The 25,649-nt window shown below is 44.8% G+C and overlaps 2 long non-coding RNA genes across 2 annotated transcripts in view; both read left to right on the forward strand.

The window, feature by feature from the left end:
- The first annotated feature begins 3,946 nt into the window (after positions 1–3,946).
- LOC135908145 (uncharacterized) lies at positions 3,947–19,411 on the forward strand. The gene is made up of 2 exons (XR_010566224.1): positions 3,947–4,040; positions 19,298–19,411. It is a non-coding gene; the product is annotated as an uncharacterized lncRNA (long non-coding RNA).
- Positions 19,412–20,307: 896 nt separating this feature from the next.
- Positions 20,308–25,649, forward strand: part of LOC139054912 (uncharacterized) — a 152,061-nt gene continuing 146,719 nt past the window's right edge. The window contains exon 1 of the long non-coding RNA XR_011511617.1: positions 20,308–20,370. This is a non-coding gene — a long non-coding RNA (uncharacterized lncRNA). The remainder of the gene's footprint in view (positions 20,371–25,649) is intronic.

A 25,649-nucleotide genomic window follows, 5' to 3' on the forward strand; every position in this document is an offset into this window, starting at 1 on the left:
TGAAGGTATAAAGGTTGAGCCCGTGCCGAGGAACATCCACCCAATATATAACGAAGGTTGCAGAAGAGCGCGGGCTAGAACCATCCTTCGACGAATCGATCCTTACGGGGCAGACGCATTCTTCGTCGCCGCCGCCAAATATGGCAGCAGAGACAGGTTTGCAATCACGGTCGTTGACGCGTGCGGAACACTTATCAGCGCCGCATCAATTTACGCTAAACACGCGAATGAGGCGTAGGAAACCGCGATAGCCTTGGCTCTTCAAGCCGCAAAAGGCCCGGCGACGTTTTTCTCCGACTCGCGCACGGCGGTTAGGGCTTTCTCGTCCGCTCTAGTTTGTAAATATGCAGCCGACATCGTCAACAGATCCTTTCGTATTACTACGCGAGAACACATTGGAGGTCATACATTAGCATAGTTCCCGGCGCACATGAACGATGTAACTAACCAAGCGGGTTGCAACCCTAACGAGCGGGCCAACTGCCTGGCGCGTAAATTCACGAACCGCGCCCGAGATAACGGTCCGGCTCTCCCGCAGGATTGCTCCTTCAAAGATAATCTTACGACCTTTCATGAAATTACATCACATTACAGACAAAGCAGGAGAAAATTCCCTCCCCCCAGCCCGAAACTGAACAGGGCTCAGGCTGTTACTTTCAGACTTTTACAGACGAGATCCTACCTCACCCCTAGAGCGCTGAGTTGGATAGACCCGAACTTCCTGCAATCGTGCTCCAAATGCAGTCACGCGTGCTGCTCCTTCGACCACATGCTCTGGCTGTGCCCGTACAACGCGGGCTCTGACTTTCATAACAAGTCCAAGTGGGACGCCTTGCTGAAGAGCTCAGATTTCACAAACCAACTACAGGCCGTCCAGAGGGCCCGCGACGTCGCGGAGAGTCACCACCTCCCTGTCCCGTCGTGGGCGGAGCCACCAACTTGATCGGGGAGCCTTCGGTCCCCCCAATCGAGTTCCTCAGGACACTCTTAATAAAGTTCTTGTCACTGTCACTTCGACCCTAAAAAGAAGCAGCTTATTGACTGTTAGTACTGATCACTAAAATGCAAAAATATCTTTATACAATAGTTAAGGACGCGTTAGTAGCTAGAAATGGGGCAGTTACTACTTCGGCCCTAAGACGAGCAGAATCACAAATGTTGATGTGTTCTGGAACACCATTCCAAGTGGATGATAGCCTTCGGCAAGGAGGATAAATTATATGCTACGGTTCTATTGGAAATGCATTGGAAGCTTAAATGGTTGTTTAAACAACGTGATAACGGTAAGGTTGTACAAGAGGCAGTGTTGAATGACTGGCATTAGAGACTGTCTTGTGAAATAGCTAGATTAGTGTGATCATTCTCCGTGATTGCAATGTAGAAAGAGAGAGCGATGATTTAATGTTTGATATGCTCGAGCGATGGTTGTAGTTTCTGGAAATGAAACATGTTGAACAATTTTGAACCACCTCAAGGGAATTTATTAGGTAAGCCTGGTGGGGGGTTTTATGGTTTTATGGTTATTTTATAGTTTTACTTATAGTCTACTTCTATTTCTTTTAACGATGATTTGTATGTTCAACGACAAGGGATATGCATTGGGTCCTGCGTCGCTCCTGTGCTGTGTGGCATTTTCTTGGCATCAATTTACTGCGACCTGCACAGTTCCTTTGACGATAGGTTCTACCTTAGAGCTTTTAGATATGTCGATGATTGTTTAATTCTTTTGAAAAGTAATCATGATTTTACCATTGACCAGTGCATTAGCCAGGTCTTAGGTGTTTTTAGACTACATGGGAAGGGCATGCTATTTATACATGAAATCCCTTCCCATGGCACTCTTCAGTTTTTAGATCTGTCTTTAGTTTTTGACAAAGACCACGTATGTTGGCAGTATAGCCCACATGCCTAGAAGGAATTGCTACCGTATGATTCAGGACACTCAAAGCTAGTTAAAAGAGGAATAGCCACTCTTTGCCTTGAACCTGCTCTCATGAAGTCGTGCTCTCCCACGATGCAGACTAGCTTTGATAAGCAATTGGCGAGGCTGCACACAGCCGGCTACCCGAGCTCGGTCGTTGGGGCGGCGTCTAAAACATTGCTCCAGATGGTGAAGGGAAAAAGGCATACGCCTAGGCCCGACCAAAAACGAGGCGAACCCGCAGTGGTGCCATATGTCCACAAGCTTTCCCACAACTTGAAGAAAGTCGCTACTAGGTTTGGTGTGCCAGTTGTTTTCTTGGCACCAAGCAAGTTGGCTGGACTGTGTCCGCGCATAAGCCGTGTTGACAAAAAGTCAGGATGCCAGAAAAAGCATACTAGACAGTACGGGAAATGTGTGACAGGTGCTATATACGCAATACCGCTAAAATGTGGGAAATCCTACGTTGGACAAATGGGGAGATGTGTTAATGACCGGGCCCGGGAGCATGAATTGTCTGTAATCAACAAAGGTAATGCGCATTTACCTGCACATTGCACGGTTTGCCTGGAAGGAACATGCTAGCCACTACTGCGTGAGATCAAGATACTTGGCAGGAGTGGTGATACATTAGCAAGAGAACTTTTGGAGGCATATCACATAAGAGAGAGAGGCACGAGTTGTATTAGTGACATGTCTGTTTTTCTGTTTTAAAACGAGTTGCAACTGTTAAAAACGTCACTGTAATCGCTCTAGGCAACATTCATGTACGCATGCGCGTTTGTTCATTCTTCCTGCCCTGCTGTAAGAATAAAATCAGTTGAAGTTCAGTGCTCAATGGTCGTTTTGTACTCTTCCTTCCCAAGTCTTTATTTTCCCTTTTTGGTGCAACAATGTATTCATAAGGTATTTGTATGAGCACGCAGAATTGTTGAGTAAGTAACTGTAGGAAGAGTTACATATTTTTCGGCAGAATGTCATTAACTTACATTTATTGATTGATGTGCACCAAGCGGTTACGTGATTGAGGTCACCTTGAAGTGCTGTGTGACCTGCTGATGAACATATTTTATGGTAAATAATGCAGTCTTCTGTGAACAAGCGAATGGTTGATTTAACGTTAAGTGGCAGGTCATTAACGTAAATGAGAAAGAGCAACGGGCCTAGGACACTACCTTGAGGTACACCAGAGAGTACATCGCTAAGTGGAGACGAGTGACCGTTAACAGCTGTGAACTGCTTGCAAGATGACAAAAAATTCTTTATCTATGAGGTTGTTAATGGGTCTAGGTTAAGGAGTCATTTTGCCTATTAAACATGAATGCGTGATGCGATCAAATGCTTTTGAGAAGTCTCGTGATGCGATCAAACGCTTTTGAGAAGTCTAAGAATACGCAGTCTGTTTGAAAGTTCTCGTCCATATTTTGTAGTAGTCCGTTGGTAAATTCCAGTAGTTGTGTGTCACATCAAAAGCCATATTGTTTAGTGTATCAGGTATTGCTGAAACCATGTTGGTTAGTAAAAAAAGAAATTATTAGTATTTATATGCTTTGCAATGCCCGATACGATGATGTGTTCCAGAATCTTACATGGGACAGATGTCAGTGATATTGGGCGATAATTACATGGGTTTGTTTTATCACCCGATTTCAAGATAGGGATGATTTTTTGAATTTTCCAGTCCTCTGGAATATCTGCAGTTGTTAGCAACTGACGAAAGATATGAAAAAGAATATTGCTTGAATGCATAACAGTGTTTTTTAAAACTTTTGAACTGACATCATAAACACTGGCAGAAATTGATACTTGAAATTGTTAATCAGTGTTTCACTACCGGTGACACTAATTTCTATGGGCCTCATGTATTTGTAATCTATATCAGGTAATGATGGAATACCGTATTTACTTGCATAATGATCACACTTCTTTCTCAAAAATTTGACGCATATTCAGGGATGCGATATTACGCAGGTTAAATTTCTCGCGAAAAGAAACATTTTATTTTTTCATCCTGTATTTGCTGCAGGATGACAAGCAGGCAGCTGCCGCTGTCAGTGTGGGACATGAAAACAAAAATGGCAGCAGGTGGAGCAAGCCGACCGCGATTATTTTTTTTCTTGTGAGTACATTCCGCGCATTAAAACAGTTTCTTCTGTATCAGTAGCGAATAATATTGTTAATATCAGCAAGTTTGCGACAATAACACAGCCATGTCCACTTTGAGGGGACAGTTATACGTAGGGCAAATGAGACGGTGTATCAATCAGAGGCTAATGGAACATAAAAAGTCATTAACCAGTGGATTGCCTTCTAATCTTTCCCTACATTGCCAAGATCCTAACTGCACGCCAGAGTTAAATGAATGCGCAATATTTTACAGGCATAAGAATGAAGATATGCGTCTTATGGTAGAGGCATGGCATATCTAAAATGGTGGGAGTATGTGCGTGAGTCAGCCTTCATTTACTTTACATAAGGAAGAGATTAAGTGCCTTAACAGTTATCTCTCGCGTAGACCGGCACATATACCCAACTGACACGTGGTGATACCATTCCTAGCTTGCGCAGATGAACTTTATGTCTTCTTTCTTTTTTTTCGCCTCAGTGCTCCTTTCAGTTGATAGTCGGCGTTCGTGTTGTCCATTTCTTTACTATTGTGTCCTGTCTGCACGCCTCGCCTCTTTTTTGCATAATGAATCCTTACCGTAAACTAGCTCAGCTTTCTGTCGTTCTAAACTTTATAATCATGATCGCATCGTTGAGAGACAGAGTGGGGAGGCAAAATGTACAGATCTTTGTCTATTACGGTGGCTATATCTGGAAAAACAGTCTCAGTTTTGCGGTCATTCGACAATCTGCTAGTGATTGCCCGCCCAGCCTATATTTTCTTTAATTACTGAGACATTGCTGCGAAAGTCATAATTGTCAGAAACAAACCTGGCAAAGACTATAAAGCCTCCAAAATGACCAGTGGAGACCTGCTTATAGAACTGAGAAAAAAAAAAAACAAGTGCCAAAGCTGTCCGAACTCGCCAGTATTGGTGAAATCAAAGTCACGATTTCACCCCATTGCTCCCTAAACACCTGCAGGGGCGTTATCTCAGAGGAAGATTTTCTCAGCTTGAGTGACGAGGAACTCCTCGAGGGGTTCCAAGAACAGAATGTCATTAAAATACAAAGAATTACAATCCGAAGGAACAACGAACAACTACCCACCAAACATGTGATCCTCACATTTGGTACTAGCATTCTCCCCACTTCTCTCAACGCAGGATATCTAAAGATAAATGTCAGACCATACATTCCGAACCCAAGGCGGTGTTTTAAGTGCCAGAAGTTTGGCCACGCATCATAATCATGTAGAAGCAAAGAAGCATGCGCGAAATGCAGCGCCAACGATCACCCATCTGAAAACTGTAACGCTCCCCCACGCTGTGTGAACTGCAAAGGGGATCATCCAGCGTATTCACGTTCATGTCCCTGTTGGAAGAAGGAGAAAGAAGTGATTGCTCTTACAGCAAAAGAGAAGATATCATTTTTCGAAGCAAGGAAGAGACTCTTACTCTTACCTCAAATGATTCAGATGACGCTCACCTGGATCGTGTGTTCCGGACTGCTCGGTTCGTGCCATGTTGCTGCAGAGGATCCGCTTACAGCACAGCCGCCATGGTTGCGCAAGATGGCAAGTTTGGACACAACCAGCCAGCTCATCTGGCAACATGGATCCAGCACGACTACGGTGGACGCAACCGGCTGCCTTCATAAACGTCAGCTGGCAGCCGCTTCGCTTGGGCACGACACCACTTCCAGAATGGCAGGCTTACGTCCGTTGCCTTTTCAGATGACGCTCACCTGGATCGTGTGTTCCGGACTGCTCGGTTCGTGCCATGTTGCTGCAGAGGATCCGCTTACAGCACGGCCGCCATGGTTGCGCAAGACGCCAAGTTTGGACACAACCAGCCAGCTCATCTGGCAACATGGATCCAGCACGACTACGGTGGACGCAACCGGCTGCCTTCATAAACGTCAGCTGGCAGCCGCTTCGCTTGGGCACGACACCGCTTCCAGAATGGCAGGCTTACGTCCGTTGCCTTTTCAGGTTAGTTACCTGAAAGGTGCTGCTTGCGTTAAATCCAGTAATTATGGCTTGTTGGTGGTGTCGTGCCCACGAGACCTGAATGATGTGTTCAAACAGTTCTTGGCTCTTGCGTGTGAAATATGCTATGCTTTGTCTGGTATAACACTGATGCTGTCGGGAGACGTTGAAACTAATCCTGGACCAATGACTAAGGCTCAAGAAGAAGCTTTTGCTGCTGCACTAGAGGCTATTAGGAAATTAGAAGAAGCGCACTCACACTTGCTTTCTCAACTAACTAGTGTCAAAGCCAGTAATACGGCAGTTATAAGCAAGTTCCAAAAGCTAGAAAACGAGCAGGTAACACTACTCGCTGAACTAAAAATTTCGAAACAAAAACAGGAGGCCGCTGAAGGGGAAATCAAGCTGCTGAACGCCAAGATCGCCGCGCTGGTCGATACTCCCGCATCCGGAAATTCGGCTGTTACAACAGCAGGCGCTGATATCCTTCGCGGTGTGTCTGATCGCTTGGCCACAATTTCTTCACGATGCGATGACACTGAGAATAGAATGCGACGCTCAAACCTGCTCTTCTTTAACATAGCGGACAACGAAAAAGAGGACTGGGCTGCGTCGGAGCAGAAAATTGTCGATTTCTGTGCCGATAAACTTGACTTAAGCCTATCAAGCACGCACATCGAGAGGGTGCATAGATTAGGCAAGCACGCCGATAACAAAACGAGACCGATCATAGCAAAATTGACCTTTTATAAGGATAAAGAACGCATCTTGACAGCTGCACGAAAACTTAAGGGCTCCGGATTTTCGATACGAGAAGACTTCTCACCAGCTACACGAGAAGCAAGAAGAAAACTGATCGAATTCGCGAAGGCAAAAAAAAAATATTTCAAGCTCAGCGACGACAGAATGCGCATAGATGACACAACCTACGTGTACGACGGCGTCACTAGCACAGTAGTGCAGCTGAGCAGATAGCTAAAGCATAGCACTCGAACCCATCACTGCCATCAGGCATCAGAACCTGGGATCATACCGTCACTATCAATATCATTTACTAATATTCGAAGCCTGGTGCGCAAGCTCGGTCAAGTTTCTTCTTTCATAGACGATACAGGTTCTGACATTATCATCTTCACGGAAACATGGCTGCATCCTGACATTTCAGACAATGAATTAAGTCCCATACATACCACGTATAATATTTACCGATGCGATCGCACTAATAAACGAGGTGGAGGCGTACTTATAGGCGTTAGGAAGACGGTAACATCTTATTTAATTGATTCCGACACTAACCTAGAAATTGTCTGCGTCGCGTGCATGACTCGTTTTGAAAAGTTATTGTTAGGTTGCTAGGTTGCTGTTATCGTCCTCCTGACTCAAGTGTGTTGTTTGTTAGCGACCTGCGAAACAGCATAACTCACGCCATTAGGGCTTGTCCGGCTGAAAGTATTTTTCTTTTCGGCGACTTTAATCTTCCCTCCATAAACTGGAAGCAGTTGTCATCGACCTGCCGCCTTTCCTCAGACTTCATTGCCTTAACATTATATTTCAACCTGTCACAGATCGTAAGTCAACCCACTCGTGATTCCAATATACTAGATCTAGTATTGACAACGGTCCCTAATACTGTTGAAAAAATAACATATTTAGATGGTTTCAGTGACCATAAATTAATTCAATTAAACCTTAAAGTACCATCCCGTTTTTCTGGTACCACAACTAAGATAATTCGTGACTGTAACAGAGGAAACTACAGTGTAATTAACGCTGAACTTGAAACATTTCTTGTTAGTGTATTACTTCCTCGTTTCAGTAACCGAACAGTTCAAGATAACTGGGATTTGTTCAAAAACAAGCTAATAACACTGGTTAGTCAGCATGTTCCGTTAATAAAAATAACAAATGATAAACGCAATCCGTGGTTCACTAAGTCACTTAACCAACTGAGAAATAAAAAGAAACGATTGTACGCGTCCGCAAAACGCGCGTCCACTCCAATATCTTGGAAAAAATACACCGACTTCTTGAAAAGCTACTGCTCCAGAGTACGCGCTGCCCGAGATAAGTACTTTTCACACGATTTGCCATCCCTGCTCACAAATAACACAAAAAAATTTTGGGAATCAGTGTGTCCGGAGCGACAGGATGGCAACATCATTTTGCATGATAACGATCACATTCCCATTCCAGATTATGACTGTCCAAACGCGTTCAATTCATTCTTTTCATCAGTATACACCATAGAAGACGACTCAAACGTGCCTGAGGTAGCTGATCTTGACTACCCTTTCTTACAGCCCATCGACATTACTGTCGACGGCATCACATCCATTATAAATAATCTGAAAGTGTCCACATCAGCAGGCATTGACGATATAAACTCAAAAATACTAAAAAACACAATATCAGTCTCGAGTAAAATATTATCTCATATATTCCGACAATCGCTATCGACAGGAACGCTTCCCCAAGACTGGAAAATCGCGAAGGTCATTCCCATCTTTAAATCTGGCAATAGAAATTCACCACTAAACTACAGACCCATTTCACTTACTTCCATCTGCTGTAAGATGCTAGAGCATATAATCACCTCCCATATTTACAATCATTTAGAGAATAATAACTTTTTCTTCACAAACCAGCATGGATTTAGAAAGGGTTTATCGTGCGACACGCAGCTATTTGAGTTCACGACTGAATTACATTTTAATCTGGACAAAAACCGGCAAACTGACTGCATGTTTTTAGATTTTTCAAAAGCCTTTGACTGCGTAGCTCACTGCCGACTAATTTCTAAACTGTCTTCGTTGTCCTTGGATTCACTAACGCTATCTTGGATTCGGAACTTTCTTACCAATCGGCAGCAGTTCACCGTGTTTAATAATTTTTCCTCCCCGCTCTCTTACGTGTCTTCTGGTGTGCCACAGGGTAGTGTCCTCGGTCCACTTCTTTTCCTTGTATATATTAACGACTTACCGAATAACATTTCTTCTCATGTGCGGATCTTTGCTGACGATTGTATAGTTTATCGAGAAATTGCTAGTACTGATGACCACGTAAAAATTCAAAATGATCTTGACCTTATTAGCAGTTGGTGTAGGACCTGGCTAATGTCGCTTAATCCAGATAAATGTAAAGTAATGTCTTTCACTCGCAAACATTTCCTTTCCAGCTTTCCATACCATATTAATAACAATCCTGTGTCTGTAGTTACTTCTTACAAATACCTAGGCGTAACCCTGACAACAAACCTTTCCTGGTCTACACATATAAACAATATCTGCGGAAATGCCTCCCGATCCTTGGGATATTTACGCCGGAACCTCCGTAACACGCCGACAAATATCCGCAAATTAGCCTACCTTACATTTGTTCGCCCTAAACTTGAATTTGCTTCTTCAGTATGGTCCCCTCATTACATTTATTTAACCACTATGCTAGAATCAGTTCAGAATAGAGCCGCTAGATTTATTTCACAAAATTACAACTGGAACGAAAGTATAACGCCAATTAAAAACAATCTATCAATTCCTTCTTTGACCACTCGTCGTGATGTAGCACTTATATTGCTGTTTCACAAGTACGTTCACGGACCGAGGCCATCACCAATAGCTCTGCAAGTTTCTCCATTCACCTCACGAAGATTGCATAATCATCTTTCTTTCACGCGCATCTATGGCAAAACAGACGCTTTTAACTCATCTGCGCTTCCACGTGTCATCCGCTTGTGGAACGACCTTCCCGATATCCTGGTAGCTGAAGCTAACAAAGAAAAATTCCGTCACGACATAAACATTCATTTCTTACTTTAAAAAAAAAAGAAAAAAAAACTTGTCTGTGTTGCTTCTTGTATGCTTTTTTTTTCTTTTTACCTTAGAATTGTTTAATTGGTGTAAACTTGACCCTTCGTTGTGTTTTTATTAACAAAGCATTGTATAACTGTATAATTTTGCATAATCGATTGTTCTTTATACTGTGTCAATTGTTCCCCCCTTACCCAATGCCCATTCTTCGGGCCTGTAAGGTATTTTGAATAAATAAATAAGCTATGCCAATGGGGCGCGGCAGGGGGCAGCACCACATCGGTCTCGGGAGTCTACAGAGGTCACAGTCAGCGGTCCTGTAGCAACTCCATCCACCCCCTCGGTGGCAGCAGCTAGTGCTGCTCTACCATCATCCAAGACGGCCCTGCAGACAGCTGTTCCGCAGGTCCCAAGATTAAACAGAATGCCAAGGCCCGAGACGCGTGTCTCGGCGCCTGGCTCTCGATCATCCGGCGCCTCAGAGAAGGCGATGGAGGTCGATACCAAAACCCCGGCGCCATGGACGCCAAAAGAACAGCGTTCTGAGCGCTCTAAGAAGGACAAGGTCCTTATAACCATACAGAAAAAGGGACAGGCAACCGGAACGGTTACCGCCAATTAAACGTGTACTGTCCCATATCGCATGTCACCTTTAACTTTTAAGAAGTTCGCAAATGTCTGTACATTTTTATCTTACAACCATAGCTTTCACTGTGCACTGGAATTGCAGAGGTCTTATACACAATATAGGTGACATCAAAGACATCATCAACACTTTTTCGCCAGTTGCAGTGTGTCTTCAAGAAACGAATCTTGGTCCAAAATATAGTAACATTCTCAAAGGTTTCACTGTTGTCCGAAAGGACCGCGAACACTCTAGCCGATTGTCAGGAGGAGTCGCCATAGTCGTTCAGGGCGGCACCCCTACACGAAATGTTCAGCTGAATACTTCTTTCGAGGCTGTTGCCATCACCGTTCTATCACATAAAACCATCACCATCTGTTCACTTTACATCCCACCCCATACTCATTTACACATCCCGTCCAACAATGCATTGAAAGCAATATGCAACTGCCATGGCTTGTCACTAATTCGCCGTCGGCACGAAGTCGTCGACAGTATACAGGCCGGTTGGTCGTTCTGTACTCAAGCGAACACAGCGAAGGATTCAGAGCGCTAATACACGAGAACACTAACACACTCATGCACTTAATCTAGATCAATGATGAATGCAAAAGAAATACAACAAACAGTTAACAGTAAATACAGAAATTAACACTGCACAAACCACACTTAACAGTGGTCAACTAAGCAGAGTTCAAAAGAATGCTGGCAATCAATGCTGGCATACGCATGGCCGGGCAGCTGCAGCAAGTCCATAAAATGTGGAGTCGACGGCAGAGCTTTCCTGAAGAACACTGGCAAGCTGATCTCATAGCGGTAGATGCGATTGTTGGGCTGGGTTTCCCAGGGGTCTAGGTCTGGCGCCTTACCTTGAGCAGGTTGAGCTAACTTAAGGGGAACTACTGTGAGTTTCGTTGCAGGCGTCGGTTTGTCCTCTCTTACGCCAACTAGTAACTCGCAGTTCAGACGCGGCTAGGCAGCCCAGGCAATATTGGATTGCACTAGCTACTTGATGCTTTTCAGCAGATTGTAGGCACTGCTTCTAGACATTAGACTGTGTGCCACTAAAGTCGGGAGAGCGAAGCTTCAGACAACATTACTTATGCCGGGCTACCGTCGTACTTGTAGTTACGTACAGTGCTGCTTGACGTGTTTCATGCTATGCGTATATATTGTCTGCTTTTGGTGATTTCAGCTAGATTAAAAAATAAACATAAAAAGTGCTCGGCAACGATGTAATGTCAGCAAAATAAGCTCAAGCTGCAATATCCCATTGTTTCCATAACATAATGGCGAGAGGCATGTAGTGTAGTGAAACAAAAAAACAATGTTACGCTATATTTTACTGCACATGCTGCCTGCTCTTGGCACTTCTGCTGCACATTTGGTGTTCAGGTGCGACATTAAAGGCTTTGGCAGAAGTGGTGTGCTGGCAAGGAACGTTATAGAGTGAACAGTCAACAAAGTACGTGAAATAAATAAAATAAACAGTGCTAGCATTGAGGGCTTCTGTAAATATTGTGTCAATAAACAAGGACACTAAATGAACATTTAAGCAAGCCCAATCAGTGCTAATGGATCCTTGGAAAATGCAATTTATTGTTTCATGCTGAAAAAAAAAACATCTCAGTTTGTGTATTCGAACAAGACAAAGAGGTTGCAAGAAAATAAACACTTCAACTTATAAACAGAGGTGAGCAAGGGAAGCCTCAGCCTGGAGCCAACGTTTCAGCAAGCAAACATGTTTGTGAGGGCCGTGACGAAGACAAGTTACCACGCTGAGGCTTCCCTTGTTGCTTGTCCACTGTTGATTGGCTGAACGCTGAGCTGAACTTACTCGGAGCATATTTTTAAAAAACTTTTTGTGGACACACTGTGCTCAGGTTTGTCATCTGTTGTTTGAAGAGAAAGAAAAATTCTTTTTAGTGACTTGTCTGTTTGGAAAGTGTGGAATGGGCCGATTGTGTGAATATACCTGTTCTAGCTATCTCTTACAGTGCAGGGCTAGCCTAGTTATTGATTTCATGCAAACTGTGCATGAATCATAGATATGCACATTATTTCACATTTGTTAATTACAAGAAGAAGGGTAAAAAAGAAGGACACCGACCACTGAATGAATACAAGAAAAGACGTTTCGGCTCCCCTGACGGGAGCCTTGTTCACAATGAAATCAAGGGCGTGCGATACAATGTTTATATGGTTTTAAAATATGTTGTAAGCAGCGCGTGTAGATGGGAGGGAGGGTTCCGTCATTCCGGTTGAGGGTGTTATCTGTCATTTGGATTAGGAGAGATTCCAAGTGGTGTCTTGACGTCAAATTTCTTTCTTTTTCTAATATCTTCGCGTTATCCCAATCAATCCTGTGGTCCAAGTCATCTGCATGCTCTGCCAAGGCGTTTGAGGCGACTTTTTTCTTTTTTACATCGTTGATATGCTGCTTCAACCGCTGTTCGAAATTTCCTGTCTCGCCGATATATACGCAGTCGCAGTCTTCACATGGAATCCCGTAGACGATGCCAGGAAACTTAGTCTTTGGAAGCTTGTCTTTCACGTTTACCAGCCGGTGGCGCAATTTTTGGGACGGTACGTGAGCTACCTGGACGTCATAGCCGCGTAGAACGCGGGCTAAGCCCTCGCTCACACCGGGCACATACGGTATGGGGGCGCGTTTTCTTGGGAGCACACAGTCAGGCCTTGGGGGCTGAGACAGATGGCGTTCCACCGAGTTCACAAACGACTTCGGGTAGCCACATGCCGAGAGATTACGGTGGACCTCTTGTAGGTCAGCAGCACGGCTTTGTGGCGTTGTGCAGATACGATTGGTTCTGCCGACAAGAGAGGCTACTACCGATCTCTTCTGGTTTATCGGGTGCACTGAATTAAAATGCAGATACCTGCCTGTGTGTGTGCTCTTTCTGTACACGGTGAATGCCAGACTGCGCCTGTCACGCTTTACGAGGACGTCCAGAAAAGGAAGCTCGCCATCTTTTTCTTCCTCGACTGTGAATTGTAAGGACGCTTCAATACTGTTCAAATGTGACAAAAATGAAGGAATTTGTTCTCGCTGAATTATGCAGAACACATCGTCTACGTAACGTAGGAAGACTCTGGGCGGCGAGTTGAAAGAGGCGAGTGCTCGACGCTGAAGCCATTCCATAGTTAAATTTGCAGTGGTTACCGAAATGGATGCGCCCATCGGTGTCCCGTGCACTTGCCTGTAGAAGGTGCCTTCAAAAGTGAAGTAGGTGTTCTCCAGGCAGAACAGGAGGAGCCTCTTCAAGTCAGGAACGTCGATGGGCGTCCTTTCTGGTAGGGTAGGGTCATCGTCCAGAGCGGCGGTGCAAGTTTCCGCTGCGAGTCGAATAGGAACGCTTGTAAAAAGCGACACGACGTCGAACGAGACAAGCGCTTCTTGATCGTCGAGAGTAAAATGACGAATCTTGTTTATGAAGTCTTCAGAATGGCGAACGTGCGTGCTGCCTCTACCAACGAGAGGGGAAAGAACCTTATGAAGGTATTTCGACAGTTTATGAAGCGGAGAGCGAGTAAAATCAACAATAGGTCGCATCGGGACGTTAGGTTTATGTATTTTTGGCAAACCGTAGAGCGCCGGCGCCGAACCGTTAGTGCACAGAAGGGAGAAGTACAACCCTTTGTGCCTTGGATCTACAAACCGGAACACATCCGTAAGAAGCTTCTGTAGCTCCCTCTGTATCTTCAGCGTGGGATCCTTCTTCAGACGACTGTACGTTGCCTCGTCCTCGCCTCGTTATTTCCTCGCCTCAGCACAGCAGTGTTACGCGGTGAAGCATAACAAGCATGGGAAGGGGCAATTGTCACGGGACACGGTATGTATTCCTTAATTCTGCACGCGTGCACCCCGGTCTCCTGTCCCAGTACGAGCACCGATATGCCTAGTACGTGTTCTGGCAGGCGTTAAGAGCTTTTTCGGACGTGCCTGCGGCAATATCTTAGCCCTTAAGGGCAGTTAAAGAGAGGCATTCGTTTTTTTCGGACTGCCCGATTTTCGGATGTTTTTGCGGCCCCTAGGAAGTCCGAAAACTCTGACGTTGACTGTACAACTCACCAAGAAGATGCTTCAAATGACCCTTGGGGTGAAAGTGTGGCAGAAGGGGGATGAGAACAGAAAAGACCGACGCACTCAGGAATTAACGAGACAGGAAGCGTGCCGCCGCCTCTTTGAAGGAGCTTGAGCTCAAAAAGAAAGTGTTCGCTGACGCAGAGATGCACGTGTCCCTCATCCAAACCAAAATAAACTCTCTAAAGCAGCGAAACCCAACACTGAGATGTGTACAGGCTGGGGGTATGGCAGGACAGTTGAAATTGACTTCCCAGCTGCTGAGAGAGAATCTTAGTTGTAACAAAGTTCAGGCTTCATACCGATTAGCTTGCTATCAATTGATAGAAATAGCTCATATTCAGAAATGTTTACTTATGTATGCGTCTCCTTTTCATTCGTATTTGAAAATGTTCGACTCAATTTCGAATGGGTATTACCATTTTTTTTCGCTGTGCATTTTACTAACACCTTCCTTCTGTTTTTTTTAAATAAAATAGATATTATTCCTTACTATTCAAACTGGATTAAGACATTTTTTTTTTCAACATGCTTACTAGAGAGTGACAGCATCGGGCAAGAGAGTGTCAGCCTGTCTTGAATAAAACAAAGTTCTGGCTCATTCAGGGAATTTTGCAAAGGTTCTCAGGGAAAACCTGGAAAACTCAGGGAACTTGGAAATGTCAACTTGGTAGACACCCTGACTCAGTTACGCCGACGAGGCATGCCGACGCTCAACGCAGGATGGGCACGTATGAGCTGTGCTCTAAAAAAAAAAACACTCACCAGATTTCGTGAGTGCAATGTGTAAGCACAGATGCTGATGGCATCTGCTTGCAATAAAAAAAGCATTCTAACGATTCTTGTATCCAGACACTGCTTTCTGTGTCGATGCCAGTAAACTGTAATGATCTTGCAAGCTCATGGCAGGACTATAAAGTATGATCGTTTGTAGCGTTCAATGTCATTGGAGTCAAGGCTTCGCTGATTCGAAAATGTAGGTCGAAAGCAATGGCGATTTGAGGAAGTTTTTTTATAATGAAATTGTGGGGTTTTACGTGCCAAAACCACTTTCTGATTACGAGGCACGCCGTAGTGGAGGACTCCGGAAATTTTGACCACCTGGGGTTCTTTAACGTGCACCTAAATCTAAGCACACGGGTGTTTTCGCATTTCGCCTCCATCGAAATGCGGCCGCCGTTGCCGGGATTCGATCCCGCGACCTCGTGCTCAGCAGCCTAACACCATAGCCACTGAGCAACCATGGCGGGTGGAAGTATTTTCAGAAGGATGCCATAGAGTAGCGCGGAAAAGCTGCTCGTTGGTACACTGAGAATTTTGAGACAGCGCATTTTCACCTGGACTTCGTCTCACAAATTGTGCAGAAGCTAGTACATGTGTGGAAACTTTAGCAGTGCTTGTACGTGACGTTGCTTGAACTGTTTTTATTGCAGTAGCCGTAGCACTCCAAGTGAACTTTTGCCGTGATCGTCGCCCCGAGGTTCCATGTATATTTAGGTATAGGACATGCGGTGTATGCAGGCTATTTTCCACACTATTCTACCGCTAAAATTGCTCATACTAGGTTTTACATTGTTTAAATTTGATAATCGCTGCCCACAAACAAGCGCCATGAAACAAAACACAACCAGCACATGCCTTTTAAATCTTCTCAGGCTGAAATAATAAAAGTGCGAAAAAATAACATAGCTCAAACCTGAAAATGATGCATTTTTATTGGTGCTTCTGTGTGTGTCCCTCTCATTTTGTGGTTGTCTTGGTTTGCGCTATTCTCTTTTACTTTGTTCGTGCTGCTGTGCACTACCTCTGTCTGGGATTGGTGCACTACCTCTGGGATTGGCCGACAAAAGAGGACTGAGACATACCCTATATGGTAAAGTGGTGGTAAAGTTGCTAAGAAAGATGTTGGCTTTCATTTTTTTAATGTTTAATAAACATCTCCAAATTTCCTGCTTTCATAAATCCACTTAATTTTCTGCCGTCCTCGACTGCACATCCCTTGGCACCTATTCCTTGCTCCATGTTACTAGAAGAAAGTACAAGTAATTTCCCCTACGTTTTCGTTGGTGTCGTTGTTGGCTTCTCACGATATGATTAATAAAGAAATCGGGCCCCTCGGTTAACCCCCTTTCTTGTTCTTACATAACGAAAGTCTCGAATCCGGCAACATTGATGCCTTCAGGTAGCATGTGCGCTTTATCGTCGCCTTCACCCAGAAAGGTCAATTACTCGTGACGCCTGCGGCAGAAAGGACGTTCCACGTCCGCCGCCAAGGTTTGTGAGTGGTGGCGCTGGCTAACGCTCCCAAGGTTAGTTGTAGTAGCAACACATAAATGCCCGAGAAAGTGGATGGGGAACCCGCAACGCGGTAGCTCAATTGGTTAGAGCATCGCACGCGTAATGCGAAGACGTGGCATCGTTACCCACCTGCGGCAAGTTGCTCTTTCATCCACTTTCATTGCCATTAATTTGTCATTTCTTTCGTGGAATTAATAAGTACATGTAATTTCCCCTATGTTTTCCTTGGTGTCTGTTGGCTTCTCGTGATAGCACGGTAACATGGGCAAAAAACAAAGGTGACAACTGGACCAACCTCACGTTGAACCAAAGGGGCGTGACCTTTCAATAAAAACGTGTCATTGTTGCGAAAGCACTTTGCAAGTGGTGCAGTCTTGGTAAAAAAACTTGAACCCGCTGTGAACGGCCGGGGAGCGGCTGCGCTCCGCCATCGCGCCGCTGCTCGTTTGCGCCGAGGATAAAGAGGGCGAGGGAAGCATGTCTCTTTCTCTCGAGCATTCTTTGAATACAGCGCTCGTGAAAAACTAGTGCGACGTTCGTTCTGCAAGCTGCGAGGTCGTCTTGTGGCCGCCGTGGTACGGCGCTTCATGCGAGTAATTGCGCTCGCCTGGGCATAACTACCCGGCTTCCATGCAGCGCATAATATTATATAAATAGTCCTAATAATCGAAGTTACCTATTACAATTTTATCTTACACATTCAAAGGCGAGAGCTTTCGCATGATGCTTTTAATAGATTTTGAATTTGTTTCTGAATGCGATGAAAACAAGATAAAATTGCTGTAGCGTTGTGCCAGGTTTTATTGTAATATGCGGGCAATTCAATCATCGTTCGTTTAGAAAAGACCAGAAGCAGTAATTTTGACTACAAAGGCTCGATTCGGAAAGGACCTGTAGCCACCGTTACAAATGCGTTGACCGCACTTCTCCACTAAGGAACGACTGACCACACGAGTGCGTTTGGCGGTGAAATTCTTTAATTAAACCCACAGTGATATTATGAAAACTTTTTGGGACTAGAAGACGTTTGCCCTGCCAGAATAGCCGATTGAGTTAGACCCATTCCCTCGGCATTTTGGAAAGTGCCCACTACCTCGCCTTTTTATTTTATATCTTCGTGCGCACTGCCTAATTGTCTCTAGGGCCCACTTTCACGCACACATGAGGCCAGTGTTCATCCAGTTTGCATTGGGCATAGCGCGTTTGAATCGCGTAAAGTAGACCAGGGACACGAGATTATGGGAATCTCGCATAGTGAAGGCGTCACACCGGCGGTGCTGTCGTCACGGGTGCACTGGAAGAAGCATTTTGGATATAGTTTACTGAGGTATCGTTTGTCTCTACGAGATAGGCTTCACACGCAGTTAAAAAAAAAAAGGTTATCCGTAGCGTCCTTTTAACCAGAGGCCTTGCCCAGTTTACAGTCAAACACATGGACAAGCTGCAATTGTTCGGCGCAACCACAGACCAAGCCACACTCAATGGCTTGAAGGCATGCTCCCCCCTGTGATTTCGTCGAGATGCAGATGCCACCCTGAAGCTTACGCTTTCTTGATTAGTTTGCTACTTGTGACATTCATGATTACAAATACGAGATGCCATTGTGGCACATTATTTAATATATCATTCAGCTGCTGAAGTCGGATATTAAGCTACGATCTTCGCAAAGTGCCCGTGTTCGAGCGTGCGCACGACTATTCCTAGCGTTGTTCCTTTAATTTGCTCTCGGAAAAGAAACATTACGATACTCGCCATTTCGAAATTTGAGCGTATCGCGTTTCACAGTGGTAGCATCCAGCATACGCTGGAAGCGGCCATGCAAGCCGGTCTTGTGGCTTCCGCTTCGCCACCGTCGCGTTCGCCGCGCGAGTTTTCAACGAGCGCTGCTATCAGACGACGCTTGAGGTTGAGAGACTTGCTTCCCTCGCCCTCTTTATCCTCGGCGCGCGCGCCGCAGCTGCTCCCCGGCCATTCACAGCGAGTTCAAGATTTTTGACCAAGACTGTACATATCAAATTTGCAGAAGGAAGAGCATGACTGTGGTCTCTGCTGTGCTGTGTTCCAAGTGGCTCAGACTGTGATATCTGATTTCGCAAAGTTGTTTTATGATGCAGACCTTTTTTATGCATCATTACTTTGAGAAATAGTATTGCTTTCTGCACCATTAGAACTCTCTTTTCACTCATAGTTGTGACATTTAATAACTATAGACTCGCACATTACCGCTCGGTATAGTATGCAGGCTGTTGCAATGCCTTTTTGTCCTGCCTTGCAGCTGATTTGCTCTTTAACTGATGCACGAAAAGTGACATTAATAATAAATATTTTGGGCATAACTGGATTTGTAGAAATCACACTTGCATCTTTTGGATGGTCAACTTTTCTGCATGTTCGCTCATTTGTGTCTCGCTTAACTGTACTGATTGTGTGTCTTTTTTTGGTTTTGCAGACTTCGACGACCTATTTGATGATGAAGATCTGCAATGAAGTGAGGGTAATCCTCTGGATTAGCGCTGTGCATCTTTCTGCAAGTGGAATTTGAATAAAATATTTTTCCACCCTTCGGGTTCATTTGAGCGTTCATCGGGAACATTTAGAGGGCAGTTGTAAAATGCTCATTGAAATATTGTTACACTGTAGTGAACCAGGTGCGTACAGGTCCTTGAAATCCCTGAAAACCCTTGAAATCCAAAAGTGCGTTTTCAAGGCCGTTCAAAGTCCTGAAACGTTGTGAGCAATGCGCTCTGAAATCGACATTGCGACCTTCTTTCCGTGGCAGATAGGCGTCTATATGACAAGCTCCCCATTTCAGAAACAATACGCCGGCGCACATGGTTGGGTTTGGCAGAATTTCGCGGAGAAAAAGATGGAGGACGTTTAAGCTTCGCATTTAAGAGTGTAACGCGATACCGTTCAAAGATCCTTGTCTGCTTCTCACGCTTCCCGGCAACTGGAGCGTATGTACGAAGGCGGGTTTTCTGGTAGAAACGCGGCCTCATGCGTGCGCTGCGATGAATGGATGGATGTTATGAGGGTCTCCTTTGGAACGGGGTGGTTGGTTGCGCCACCAAGCTCTTGCTGTTATACTGCCTAATGTCCTACCTAGGTTTTTAAAGAAACGAACTCCCACAACCAAATTTTCTGACCCCCTATTGTGAATTTTTGTACGCCTCCGTTTTTTGTTGTTTCCTTCCACCAATCTTCCAATCGCCTCTTACTAATCTCTATTAGGTTGCCTCGATGCGCGCGCCCTCTCGGAGGGCGGAGTCATTCTGTGAAGGGGTCAGTGCCGCCTTCCGACCGCCATTGCCCTCCCCACATTTCGTTGCGGTCGCTCGAGAGAGACACGTGCACGGCGTTTTCTGGTCTGAAATGCCCGGGTGTTTCGTGCCCCAGTGCACGAACCACTCACGGAATGACTGGAAGATGTTCCGATTTCCTAAAGAGTCGAAAAGACGACTCTGATTGGTTAAGGTCAAGCGCGACAAGTGGCAACCCACGGACCGTTCGTGTGTGTGCAGCGTAAGTTATGCCATTTCTGCATTCGTAGTTATTCGTTCATTTGTGTGCCTTTTCCCGTAGCGTGTTCGTCTTGTATTCTTGATATCTGGCACATATGCATGCGTGTGTAACTTGTTTATTTGTGGATAACACAAAATGCTTTGTTTTTAAGCGCTTGTTGCACACCGGCTGCAAGAACGCTCTTTGTGACCGGCGCCTCGTACAATTTCCTTTTGTACTTAGCTGGAAGAGCATCCTTAAATCCTCAAAGTTCCCGACCAAATAAACAAGCTATCACATCGGAAATTGCTATCTATTGAATTCACTTTGTCTCAGTGTTGAGAAGCCGTATCACCACATTATTCTAGCAGCATCGATGACCGGTTTATAGCAATTACCAGTTGACAATATATTCGTGCAGAAAATATGCTAAACAGGGCTTTATAGTCAATTATTACGCGAGAGTCGTGATTTAGTGCTATATGAGCCACATGTAAGGCACCAAATAATCTGGTATGCATTCAGTATTTTGTTTACCCTCATCTGCATATTGACAGTAAGGTAAAAATTCAAAACAAAATTAAGAATAACTGGAAGCACTGCTAACCAGAATACTGCCACAAAGTAAAATAAAACGTTCAATGAAAGCGCATGCTGTATACTCAAGCTAAACATAAAAATGCGCCAGAAATGGTTCATTCCGTAGTATTAGTGTGTAATATCCCACATAACAAATATGAGTTACGTTTCAAACTACAATGAAGCAATAAAAGCGGCCCGGATGTATAGGCTCCGTAGTTATCGCGCTCGACTGCTGATCCTGAGGACGTGGGATCCACCCAGCCGCGGTGGCCGAGTTTCTATAGAGGTTAAACGCATGGTGCTGTGTACTAGTTCGGTATCGGTGCATGTTAAAACCTCAGGTGGTCGAAATTTCCGATGCCCTCTACCACGGATGCATCACACCCGATGCTACGAAATCTCAAAGAAAGGCCGTGGATGTGATATTGGTTGAAATATGCGACGTTAAAAAATTCGCAAATGTCAGCACATATAACACAAACAGGTAAGACAGGCCGGTGACACAGACACAAATGAAAAGCTGCCATATTCAGTGCAGTTTCCGTGAGCCCGAGACAACCATTCAACATTGGTAGAAGATCACTTACACACGGCGTCGTTTCAACCGCAGAGCGGTTATTTGACTGCTACGATCATTGCTTTCTACTCGGCGTTCAGCCCGTAAATCGGCTAGCTGATGACTGATTCAAAAACAAGATTTGAAAGTAGGGTGTGCGATGACAATTATTCTTTTGTCCCGTAGCGGCACGCGGTTTGTTAAATTCGGGTTTCAGCTGGCAGCCAAACGGTCTACGCTTTGGTTAAAGGCAAGAAACTCACACATAGGCAGCGAAAGATGACGGGACTCATGCCTGCGTATGTTTCGTGCCTTTAACGAAGGTGAACAGTCACCAGCTAGCCCAACAAGACGTTCTTTTAAGGTCTGCGCGGCTGGCGTGGACGGCAGTTTTCTACTGCCAGCAAGTCCAGTTGGAAATTCCGCTTTAAAAATAAAAACGACAGAATAATAAATTGATACCTTCACACTGCTGATGCGAAAATTTCGTGTTCTCGACATATCATTAAAGCAGCACACGCTATCAAAGCGAACTGTACATGCAGTTGCGCGACGCCCGCTCACCGCCCACGGAGTGGGCATCATAATGGCGGACGCCGTAGCAGATGACGCGGTTGTCTTCACCCTGCATGGCGGCGGAGGGGAGCGCGCGCTTCGAAGCACCCTAATCTCTATTGGAGGCACGCACCATCTGGGGGTATTGCAAGGAACCGGGCGCGGCGCTCCGTGGCCCCCAAGATATCACGCGCCGGCGCGCGCAAATAGCGGACGTGGTGGCTGGTCTATGAATGGTAGAAATGTTGGAAAAAGGGTTTCTTTGGATTTTCGCGTAACAAAAATGTTTTCTCGTATAGACAAATTACAATCCCACGCTATCATGTATGCAGCTAGTGCGTAAGTCGTACTTTACGATTTTTCTATCTATTTAAGCTTGAGAAATTTATTTCAGTAGCTTCCTTGTGCCGCATGGAGGGCTTCAGTATGAGTGGTGCGAAAATATTTTGGTCGAAATGACGCTGGACGCCGATGCCGGATTTTCTGCGACACGGGGCCCTTAAAGGGCCTCTCACCATGTCTGGCCATTTTGAGCTCACAAGCGCAGAGCATACAATCCGCGATAGCAATCGTGTCCGCAAAGTATTGCATCACTACGCGCCGCGGAAAGATCGGAAATTTCAAACCATACGCCGTTTTCCGTTCTCGCGGCCGCCGCACTCCAAGCCAGAAGATGACGCACTCGTGTGCCTGCGCCCGCGTACTGGTGTCCGTAGTTTGACGTCGCTCGTGGAGACACGTGACTTCGAGAGTTATTCAAGACGTCTGTTATCTGTGCGATTTGTTGCTTGAATTTGCGAATTGAAGTACAGAGACATAATAAAACACACAAATGGAATGTCTGCGTGTTTTTCGTTTTACTTCGCACCGAAGCAAGAGAGATGTATTTCCGCTTCGGCTACTTGTTCCCACGGTCGTGCGGTCACGTGCGCAGGTACCAAAACTATACCATTTTCAATCGTGTTCTAGCGCGTGATCACGCTCTATGACCCGCTTGTTCTGGCTCAGTATTCGTGCAGCACTGAATTATACCGCTAGTTATGTGTCCTTGTGCACAGCGCGCAAAATCGTGCGTTGCGCGAACGAGACAACAGCTCGAGTGCGACGCCGTCCGCGGCAGTGCGTAGCGCCAAAAAAAAAAAGCGAGAAGAAAAGTAAATGAAGGCGGGGCCTATGACGTATGCGTCACGCGATCCTGGAGGTCCGGTATGGGAGAACGAAGGGAAGGAGTTTCGCTTGTGGAGGCTAGACGGGGCGAGTGGAGAGAGCGTCTTGCTTGGCAGTGGAGCCCCAGCACATCTATACAAACTTAGAGAAGGGAACCTGTACCTTCCACAGTGCAACGGAAATAAGTGTAGCGGTGTCGTTGCGAACTAAAGTATGTGACCGAGAGATGGCGCTGGCACTATTATCATCATCATTACGTAGTGAGAAATATGGCCGCTACAGAAGCGGCTGGTGGGGTTCGTTGTGCTGCTCGCTCGCTGGTTTTGGGTGTTTTGCTATTGCTTTCGGAGCGGTGTTCGTGTGTACGATACTCTAAAATGACTATCGATACCTTTATTATATCAGCAGGTGACCGAGAGGCCTCAACTGGCAAAAAAAAAACACTTCAGACAAGTAAGCTTAAATTGTTTATTGTCAATTCGTGAATGAAGCAGTACATGCCCACAATTTTCGTACAGGTCAGGTGGAGCTAAGGCTGTCAATCATTGAGTTTACAACATACAGAAACACAGATAGTAATCTCTTTAACGGAATTGAAAACTGAAATCGAGCGAAGTTTTCTCATCGTGTTTGGCGTGCCGCTAAAGCAAGGAAAATGATATTGTGCTCGCCTACGCTAGTACTTGTGCTCCATACAGTGCTGTTTGACGTGTTCCATACTATATGTATTTTGTCTGCCTTCGAAAATTTCAGTTAGATTAAAAAAGAAACATAAGAATTGCTCAGCAAACATATACTGTCAGTAAGGTAAGCTCGAGCTGCAATGTCGCATGGTTTTCATAACACATTGGCGATAGGCGCGTAGTCTAGAGGGAAAAAAACACGTCATGCTAAATTTTAGATCACATATTGTGTGTTCTTGGTATTTGTACTGCATATTTAGTGCTCAGCTGCAGCGCTTTGACACAAGTGGAGTACTTGTAAGAAGTCGAACGTTATGGAGACTAAGAAGTCGAACGTTATGGAGACGACAGTGCTTACAAGGACCTCTGCCAATATTGTGTGTAAACAACAACACTAAATAAGCATATAAGTATGCCCAATCGATGCTGACGGATCCTTGTAAAATGCAATTTGCGGTTTCATCTTGAAAAAACATCTCGGTTTGCGTGTTCAAACAATGCAAAAAGGTTACAAGGAGATGAACACGTCAGTTGAGTAACAGAGGTGAGCAAGGGAAGCCTAAGCCTGTAGCCAACATTTCAAAAATCAATCATAATTGTGAGGGCGGTGACGAAGATAAGTTCCCACGCTGAGGCTTAAGTCCCTTGCTCGCCCACTGTTGACTGGCTGAATGTTAAGCCAAACTTCGAGTATATTTCAAAAACTTTTTATGAACACACTGTCCTCAGGTATGTCAACTGGTGTTGATTTTACTGGTTCGTCATGTTTGAGAAGTGTGGAGTAGGCCAGTTGTGTGAAGTTGCCTGTTCTAGCCATTTTTTACGGTGCAGGGCTAGCCTAGTTACAGATTTTTGCAAATGAAAAATGCAATATCCAGATCTAATTCTAATCCTATCACTTACCATCTTAACAATTCTTCCTTAGATTTCATCATGTCCTATAAGTATATTGTTGTAAACATCACAAATAATTTAAATTGGACCAATACAGAGTATGTCATTAATGCAATTCACCTGCTCGGTTACTTGCAGTGCAACTTTTCCAATGCGCTGTCTACATTAAAACTACACCTTTACAAGACGCTAATACGATCAAAACTTGAATATGCATCTGCAATATGGGATCCCAGTCGCGTTAGTCTTACTACTTCGCTTGAACTAGTACAAGATAACTCTGCTCGTTTCCTTCTTGCTAATTATAACTGTACTGCGAGTATAACCTTAACGAATCTAACCAGCACTTATTCCCCTAGCTATTCGCCATGTTTCGCTACTTCATGATATTTTCCGTCATAACACACTTCACGACGACTTCATACCGCGGCCTCAAGTACATTTCAAACTGCATCGATCATTGCAGTAAGGCAAGGATTGATTCTTGCTACACGAAGTCTTTCAATCTTTCATCCCCCGTGCATCTTGGGAATGGAACCACCTTCCCTCAAGTATCGTAGCCATCACCGATGACAAGCTTTTTTTGCAAAACATTAGCTAACATTGTACAATCAGGAGAATCATTGTATTACCAAAAGTCACTGCTCTTGTTTGTTTTACTCTACTGCTTTGTAACGACTCCCCTCTTTAACGGCATACGGCCCTGAGCGTACTTTAAATAAAAAATAGAATAATAAAGTGAAGAGTGACTGCCAGAGTTGCAGTGAACATGAAGCATCATTTTCTCAAAACTGCACCGAGTGGTTTTGAAGGCTTTAAAATTCTTTGCAGTTTCATGTAACAAATTAACGCTATGAAGGAGC

Source organism: Dermacentor albipictus, chromosome 1 (assembly GCF_038994185.2).
Source record: "Dermacentor albipictus isolate Rhodes 1998 colony chromosome 1, USDA_Dalb.pri_finalv2, whole genome shotgun sequence".
NCBI classification, from domain to species: Eukaryota; Metazoa; Arthropoda; class Arachnida; order Ixodida; family Ixodidae; genus Dermacentor; species Dermacentor albipictus.